This window comes from Somniosus microcephalus, chromosome 2 (assembly GCF_052327205.1).
Source record: "Somniosus microcephalus isolate GS21.2 chromosome 2, FLI_Smic_1.0, whole genome shotgun sequence".
NCBI lineage: Eukaryota > Metazoa > Chordata > Chondrichthyes > Squaliformes > Somniosidae > Somniosus > Somniosus microcephalus.
In genome coordinates this window covers 269,897,606-269,907,479 of record NC_140988.1, presented here as the reverse complement: position 1 = coordinate 269,907,479, position 9,874 = coordinate 269,897,606, and positions in this window count along the sequence as shown.

Genomic DNA, 9,874 nt, shown 5'->3' with positions numbered 1-9,874 from the left:
AGTGTTCTTGCTTGAGCAATTGCACAGTTGTTTAAAAGTGCCTCAACACCTGCAAACTGAAAGAGGTTTCATAAGAAATGGGAGCAGGAATAGGCCACTTGGCCCCTCAAGCCTGCTCCGCCATTCAATAAGATCATGGCTGATCTAGGGCTCAAAGCCGCTTCCCATAACCCTTCACTCCCTTATCTTGCAAAAATTTGTCTATCTTCACTTTAAATAACCTCCCAGAGATGTTGGGGAACATAGGGTCTGATGAAAGGGAGGAACTGAAAGAAATCAATATTTGTAGGGAAATGGCATTAGGGAAATTGACGGGATTGAAGGCCGATAAATCCCCAGGGCCTGATAATCTACATCCTAGGGTACTTAAGGAAGTGGCCCTAGAAATAGTAGATGCATTGCTGATCATCTTCCAACATTCGATGGAATCTGGAACAGTACCCATGGATTGGCGGGTAGCTAATGTTACCCAACTATTCAAAAAAGGTGGTAGAGAGAAAACGATAGTGGGGAAAATGCTAGAGTCCATTATAAAAGATGTAATAGCAGAGCACTTGGAAAACAGTGACAGGATCGGACAAAGTCAACATGGATTTACAAAAGGTAAATCGTGCTTGACTAATCTACTGGAATTTTTTGAGGATGTAACTGGTAAAATAGATGAGGGAGAACCAGTGGATGTGGTGTATTTGGACTATCATAAGGCTTTCGATAAGGTCCCGCATAAGAGATTAGCGTGTAAAGTTAAGGCACATGGGATTGGGGGCATGGTATTGACTTGGAAAGAGAACTGGTTGGCAGACAGAAAGCAGAGAGTAGGAATTAACGGGTCTTTTTCCGAGTGGCAGGCAGTGACTAGTGGGGTACTGCAGGGATCGGTCCTTGGACCCCAGCTATTCACAATATATATTAATGATCTAGACAAGGGAACTAGATGTAATATCTCCAAGTTTGCAGACGACACAAAGCTGGGTGGGCATGTGTGCTGTGAGGAGGATGCCAAGAAACTCCAGGATGATTTGGACTGGCGGCGGTGGGAAACGCGAGCGGCGAGGCTATAAAAGGCGGCTGAGAGCAGGTAGGCCTCACAGCGGCAGGAAACACGAGCGGCGAGGCTATAAAAGGCGGCTGAGAGCAGGTAGGCCTCGCGGCAGGAAACGCGAGCGGCGAGGCTATAAAAGGCGGCTGAGAGCAGGTAGGCTTACCAATCTCAGAGAGGGAGAGAAGTAAGAAGTAATTGAAGTGTGATGTCACCAGAAAGCAGGTAAGTGATTGGTTGGTGAGTATTTCTCTCTTTTTTAAACTCTAACTCTGTGGTTTATAGTTTCTAGGGTCTCTGTGGTGTAGCGGGGACTGTTGGTAAACCAGGGCCCTTAAATATATCATTTATCTGTAGTGTAATTGGTGGGATTGATTTGTTTAATTTAATTTCAATTAATTAAAGGGTAAGTCATGGCAGGACAGCCCGGTGCAGTGGTATGCTCCTCCTGTGCTATGTGGGAACTCAGGGACACTTCCTCTGTCTCTGACAACCATGTGTGCAGGAAGTGTGTCCAGCTGCAGCTACTGGCAGACCGCATTGCGGCGCTGGAGCAGCGATTGGATACCTACTGGACCATTCACGATGCTGAGGACGTCGTGAATAGCACGTTTAATCAGTTGGTCACACCGCAGATAAAGGTGGCACAGGCAGAAAGGAAACGGCTGACCAACAAGCAGAGTAGTATGCACAGGCAGGTAGTGCAGGGGTCCCCTGTGGCCACCCCCCTCTCAAACAGATATACCGCTTTGGATACTGATGGGGGGGATGGTTTACCAGGGGAAGGCAGCAGCAGCCAACTTCCTGGCACCAGGGGTGGCTCTGCTGCACAGGATGGGAGGAAAAAGAGGGGGAGAGCTATAGTAATAGGGGATTCTATTGTAAGGGGAATAGATAGGCGTTTCTGCAGCCGCAAACGAGACTCCAGGATGGTGTGTTGCCTCCCTGGTGCAAGGGTCAAGGATGTCTCGGAGTGGCTGCAGGGCATTCTGGAGGGGGAAGGTGAACAGCCAGTTGTCGTGGTGCATATAGGTACCAACGATATAGGTAAAAACCGGGATGAGGTCCTAAAAGCTGAATATAGGGAGTTAAGAGGTAAATTAAAAAATAGGGCCTCAAAAGTAGTAATCTCAGGATTGCTACCAGTGCCACATGCTAGTCAGAGTAGAAATAGAAGGATATTTCAGATGAATACGCGGCTAGAGGAATGGTGCAAGGGGGAGGGATTCAAATTCCTGGGACACTGGAACCGGTTCTGGGGGAGGTGGGACCAGTACAAAGCGGATGGTTTGCACCTGGGCAGGGCCGGGACCGATGTCCTAGGGGGAGCGTTTGCTAATGCTCTGGGGGAGGGTTTAAACTAAAATGGCAGGGGTTGGGAACCTGAGCGGGGAAATAGAGGAAAAGGAAACAAGGATAAAAGCAAAAGACAGGCAGAGAAATCAAGGGTTTAAATCAAACATGGCCACAGTAAATAATTCTAAAAGATCTAGGAGCATTAAAAAAACAAGCCTGAAGGCTTTGTGTCTTAATGCGAGCAGTCATAATAAGGTGGATGAATTAGCTGCGCAAATAGAGGTAAAGAATATGATATGATTGGGATTACGGAAACATGGCTCCAGGGTGGCCAAGGCTGGGAACTCAATATCCAGGGGTATTCAATATTCAGGAAAGATAGGCAGAAAGGAAAAGGAGGTGGGGTAGCATTGCTGGTTAAAGAGGGGATTAACACAATTGAAAGGAAGGATATTAGCTCTGATGATGTGGAATCTCTATGGGTAGAACTGAGAAATACCAAGGGGCAGAAAACATTAGTGGGAGTGGTATAGAGACCTCCAAACAGTAATGTGGAGGTTGGTGATGGTATTAAATGGGAAATTAGAGAAGCGTGCAATAAGGGCACAGCAGTTATCATGGGTGACTTTAATTTACATATAGATTGGGCTAACCAAATTAGTAACAATACTGTGGAGGAGGAATTCCTGGAGTGTTTACGGGATGGTTTCCTGGACCAATATATCAAGGAACCAACTAGAGATCAGGCCATCTTAGACTGGGTATTATGTAATGAGAAAGGATTAATTAGCAATATTGTTGTGAGAGGCTCCTTGGGTCGGAGCGATCATAATATGATAGTATTCTTCATTAAGATGGAGAGTGAAATAGTTGACTCAGAGACCAGGGTCCTGAATTTAAATAAAGGAGACTACGATGGTATGAGGTGTGAGTTGGGTAGGATTGATTGGGGAATGTCACTCAAAGGGTTGATGGTGGATGGGCAATGGCAAACATTCAAAGATCACAAGATGAACTACAGAATTTGTTCATCCCAGTTTGGCATAAAAATAAAACAAAAAAAGGTGACCCAACCGTGGCTAACAAGGGAAATTAGGGATAGCATAAGATCCAAGGAGAGGACATATAAATTGGCCAGAAAAAGCAGTAAACCTGAGGATTGGGAGCAGTTTAGGATCCAACAAAGGAGGACAAAGGGATTAATTAAGAAGGGGAAAATAGAATACGACAGTAAGCTTGCAGGGAACATAAAAACTGACTGTAAAAGCTTTTATAGATATGTGAAGAGAAAAAGATTGGTGAAGTCAAGCATAGGTCCCTTGCAGTCAGAATCAGCGGAATTTATAATGGGGAACAAAGAAATAGCAGACCAATTAAATACATACTTTGGTTCTGTCTTCACAAAGGAGGACACAAATAACCTCCCAAAGATGTCGGGGAACATAGTGTCTAATGAAAGGGAGGAACTGATAGAAATCAGTATTTGTAGGGAAATGGTGTCAGGAAAATGGATGGGCTTGAGGGCCGATAAATCCCCAGGGCCTGATAATCTACATCCTAGGGTACTTAAGGAAGTGGCCCTAGAAATAGTAGATGCATTGCTGGTCATCTTCCAAAATTCGATAGACTCTGGAACACTACCCATGGATTGTTGGGTAGCTAATGTTACCCCACTGTTCAAAAAGGGTGGTAGAGAGAAAATGGGGAATTACAGACCGGTAAGCCTGACATCTGTAGTGGGGAAAATGCTAGAGTCCATTATAAAGGATGTAATAGCAGAGCATTTGGGAAAAAAGTGACCAGGTCGGACAAAGTCAACATGGATTTACAAAAGGTAAATCGTGCTTGACTAATCTACTGGAATTTTTTGAGGATGTAACTGATAAAATAGATAAGGGAGAACCAGTGGATGTGGTGTATTTGGATTTTCAAAAGGCTTTCGATAAGGTCCCGCATAAGAGATTAGCGTGTAAAATTAAGGCACATGGGATTGGGGGCAAGGTATTGAGTTGGATAGAGAACGGGTTGGCAGACAGGAAGCAAAGAGTTGGAATAAACGGCTCTTTTTCCGAGTGGCAGGCAGTGACTAGTGGGGTACCACAGGGATCGGTCCTTGGACCCCAGCTATTCACAATATATATTAATGATCTGGACGAGGGAACTAGATGTAATATCTCCAAGTTTGCAGACGACACAAAGCTGGGTGGGCGTGTATGCTGTGAGGAGGATGCCAAGAAACTCCAGGATGATTTGGACAGGTTGGGTGATTGGGCAGAAGCATGGCAGATGCAATAGAACGTGGATAAATGCGAGGTTATCCACTTTGGTGTCAAAAACAGGAAGGCAGATTGTTATCTGAATGGCAATAGATTGGGAGAAGGGCAAGTGCAACGAGACCTGGGTGTCCTTGTGCACCAGTCGCTGAAGGTAAGCATGCAGGTGCAGCAGGCCGTTAAGAAGGCAAAGGGTATGTTGGCCTTCGTAGCGAGAAGTTGCGAGTACAGGAACAAGGATGTCTTGCTGCAATTGTACAGGGCCTTGGCGAGACCACATCTTGAGTATTGTGTGCAGTTTTGATTGCCTTATCTGAGGAAGGATGTTCTTGCCATGGAGGGAGTTCAGTGAAGATTCACCAGGCTGATACCTGGGATGGCAGGAATGACGTATGAGGAGAGATTGGGTCGATTGTGCTTATACCCGCTGGAGTTTAGAAGAATGAGAGGGGATCTCATTGAAACTTATAAAATTCTGACAGGACTGGACAGACTAGATGCAGGAAGGATGTTCCCGATGGTCAGGGAGTTCAGAACCAGGGGTTGCAGTCTAAGGATAAGGGGTAAGCCATTTAGGACAGAAGTGAGGAGGAATTTCTTCACCCAGAGAGTGGTGAACCTGTGGAATTCTCTACCACAGAAGGCAGTAGAGGCCAATTCATTAATTATATTCAAGAAGGAGTTGGATATATTCCTTAAGGCTAAAGGGATGAAGGGATATGGGGAGAAAGCAGGGACCGGGTACTGAATTTGGATGATCAGCCATGATCGCATTGAATGGCGGAGCAGGCTTGAGGGGCCGAATGGCCTACTCCTGCTCCTATCTTCTATGTTTCTATATTATATGTATTTAATGACCCAGTCTCCACAGCTCTCTGGGGCAGAGAATTCCACAAATTTACAACCCTGAGAGAAGTTCCTCCTCATCTCAGTTTTAAAAGGGCGACCCTTTATTCAGAGACTGCGCCCCCGAGTTCTAGATTTCCCCATGAGGGGAAACATCCTCTCTGCATCTACCCTGTCGCGCCCCCTCAGTATCTTATATGTTTCGATAAGATCACCCCTCATTCTTCTAAATTCCAATGAGTATAGGCCCAGCCTGCTCAACCCTCATAAGTCAAACCCCTCATCTCTGGAATTAACCTAGTGAATCGTCTCTGAACTGCCTCCAATGCAAGGAGGCCAAATAAGGAGACCAAAACTGTATGCAGTACTCAAGGTGTGGTCTCACCAATACCTTGTTCAGTTGTAGCAGGACTACCCTGCTTTTATACTCCAACCCCCTTGAAATGAAGGCCAACATTCCATTTGCCTTTGATTACTTGCTGTACCTGCATGCTAACTTTTTGTGTTTCATGCACAAGGACCCCCAGGTCCCTTTGAACTGTAGCATTTTGTAATCTCTCTCCATTTAAATAATAGTTTGCTTTTTTATTTTTCCTGCCAAAGTGGATAACCTCACACTTTCCCACATTATACTCCACCTGCCAAATGTTTGCCCACTCACCTAGCCTGTCTATATCCCTTTGCAGATTCTTTGAGTCCTCTGCACAACTTGCTTTCCCACCCACCTTTGTATCATCCACAAACTTGGCTACATTACAATTGATCCCTTCATCCAAGTCATTAATGTAGATTGTAAATAGCTGGGGCCCCAGCACCGATCCTTGTGACACCACACTAGTTACCATTTGCCAACCAGAAAATATGACCCATTTATCCCGACTCTCTGCTTTCTGTTAGTTAGCCAATTCTCTATCCATGCTAATATATTACCCCCAACTCCGTGAGCTCTTATCTTATGCCGTAACCTTTTTTGTGGCACCTTACTGAATGCCTTCTGGAAATCCAAATACACATCCACTGGCTCACCCTTGTCCACCCTGCTTGTTACATCCTCAAAGAACTCCAGCAAATTTGTTAAACATGATTTCCCTTTCCTAAAACCGTGCTGACTGTTTGACTGCAGTGTGTTTTTCTAAATGCCCTGTTACTGCTTCCTTAAATGAAGGACTCCAGCATTTTCCCAACAGATGTTCGGCTAACTGGTCTATAGTTTCCTGCTTTCTGTCTCCCTCCTTTCTTAAATAGGGGTGTTATATTAGCAGTTTTCCAATCTGCTGGGACCTCTCCAGAGTCCAGGGAATTTTGGTATATTGCAACCAATGCATCCACTATCTCTGCAGCCACTTCTTTTAAGACCCTGGGATGCAGGCCATCTGATCCAGGGGACTTGTCGTCTTTTAATCCCATTATTTTACCGAGTGCTATTTCCTTAGTGATAGTGATCGCCTTTAGTTCCCCACTCCGTGGCCCTTGATTATCCATTATTGGGATGTTGTTAGTGTCTTCTACAGTGAAGACAGATGCAAAATATTTGTTCAGAATGAGGAAATCTACATATTATAAGGGGTTAATTTCAGGTGCTTGCTGGGTAAAAGTTTTAACTAGAGCTATTGCACGTACTTGGATTACAGCCAAGAACAGATGTCTGCCCACCTAATGAGAATGTAGAAGTGAAACAATGGGTTCCGTTTGAAGTACCTAGTGACCTGACAACTTGCGACCGTAAGCAAACCTAGTCTCCAGATACATGATTAAGATTAAAGAGGACCTCCGGTTACACGATTCATGTCCTGTTATAGATTAACGGTTGACTTGTGTCCAGGATCCTTCTGTCAATATGTCATAAGACCTAATGATTAATCTAAAATGTATCCTGATTGAGGAACAAAGGAATGTCAATTAAACTTGTTTGTTACACTGTATAAACATGGAACGCTAACGCTGTACCATTGGAATAGTAGCCTCACCCCTTGAGTGGAGGTACTGATTCTCCTTGCAAGAGAAATAAAAGGCCTGTCCGTTTGACAAATCCAAGAGTGTATTGAGTCATTACCCAGAGCTAAGAAAAAGGCACTTCAACAAGAGTCTCTGCCATTTCCCCATTATTAATTCCCCAGTCTCATCATCTAAGGGACCAATGTTTACTTTAGCTACCCTCTTCCTTTTTATATACCTGTAGAAGCTTCTACTATCTGTTTTAATGTTTCTTGCCAGCTTACTCTCATAATTCATCATCTATTATTTTTTTAGTCATCCTTTGCTGGTTTTTAACAATTTCCCAATCCTCTAGTCTCCCATCAATCTTGGCAACATTGTATGCCTTAGTTTTCAATTTGATACCATCCTTTACTTCCTTAGTTAGCCACGGATGGTGCTCCCTTCTCTTAAAATCTTTCTTTCTCACTGGAATATATTTTTGTTGAGAGTTATGAAATATCTCCTTAAATGTCCACCACTGCATTTCAACTTTCTTACCCTTTAATTTGTTTTTCCAGTCCACTTTAGCCAGTTCTGCCCTCATGCCATTATAATTGCCTTTGTTTAAGATCAAGACATTGGTTTGGGATACAACTTTCTCACCCTCCAACTGAATTTGAAATTCAACCATGCTATGATCACTCTTTCCTAGAGGATCCTTTACTAGGAGATCATTTATTAATTCTCTCATATTACATAGTACCAGATCCAAGATAGCCTGCTCCCTGGTTGGTTCCATTACATACTGTTCTAGGAAAACATCCCAGATGCACTCTATGAACTTCTCCTCCAGGCTACCATGGCCAATTTGATTTGTCCAATCAATATGGAGATTAAAATCACCCATGATTATTACTGTACCTTTTTTACAGGCCTCCATTATTTGTTGATTTATACTCTGTCCAACAGCATTGCTACTGTTCGTGGGCCTGTAGCCTTCCCCCAATTCAGGTTTGTATGCATGAAATAAAAGGCAAATGGAACAGCCAGATATTAGGAAACCAATGTGATTTAAAATAGAGAATCAGATTATTACTGGTGATGTTCAATTCAGTGATCTAGCTTGCATGACCTTATGATGAATTTGCTATTAAGAACTGAATTGTTTGTGTAGGTTGGATGTGAATGTGAGACAGGATCAAGGACAGCAGGTTTATTTCGCTAAAGGTCATTCGTGAACCAGTTGGGTTTTTATAACAATCATGGTTACTTTAAACGATTCCAGATTTTTACAACTAAATTGAAAATCTCAAATTGCCATGGTGGGATCTAAACTGATGTTCTCTGGATTATTAGTCCAGGCCTCTGGATTACTAATCCAGTAATATAAATCAGTACACTACTGTACACTAAATTTACATGAACACTAAATTGATAAATTAGGATGTTTATTTTTTTTATTAAAAATGAAAAGATTACATACACAACTTTGATTATACAAGAGTTTCTGAAAACAAAAAAATTAATTTTGCAGATTTTTAATCTTGCTTTACTGTAAACCACACGATATATCAAATCTGACTAAATGGCATAGAACCAGCAACATGAGATTCAATGCTCTGCAGAGTGGGTACATATATTCAAAGAAATAAGTAGAGTTGAAATTGACATTTTCCTTCTTTATCAATATAATCTGGTTTTGTCAAAAATGCCAATCAAGTTTATTTAGAGTCAACTTTGAGATTCACTCCTTAAATTGTAATTTTTTAATATTATTTCCATTTACCATCATATAAAGATAAACATTTGGGTTATATTTTGGCTCAATGATTTAAAAGTTAATCTTAAGTAGAATTAGATATTAAATTTAGAAAGAATATGCTTGCGATAGGACTCCACTTATTTGAATCCTCCAATCTTTAAATTTACAAAAGATTGTCATTCTTTCAATAAAAATGTACCTTTAATTCCAAAGCAATTTTTGTTGTCCAAGTTGAAACAGAAGTTTAGATGAAAAGCATTATCCCTTTAACTATATTTCAAAAATCCTGAACAGTCATTGTTGAATAATCTTAAACACAAATAAAATCTGTCCACAGAATGCTCTAGATTTAAGAATGCAATTTTACATATCCACAGTAAAGGCTCTCTTGTAATTAAATGTGAATAAACATGCTGTTTCAATAAATGTCGTAACTCAGAAGCTAGGTATATATACTGTGTAAATAAGAAACAATCACAAATATACAAAATTTTGGTTGACATGATTCATCAGTAAGAAGAATATGGCAGGAACATGTACTCTTTTAAAACGCATATAAATACCTAAATTCAAACTAAAAAAGCCAAAATTTGCTAATTCACTTAATTTTTCTTTGAAGTTTAATTTTGTTAAAAAAACTGGAAAAAGGTTCCATAAGCATCTGAACCCAAGCAGTGTGACATCTACCTTCTCAAATACACTTTTCCACCATCAGCCACATAGATCAATATTGTTCCAAAC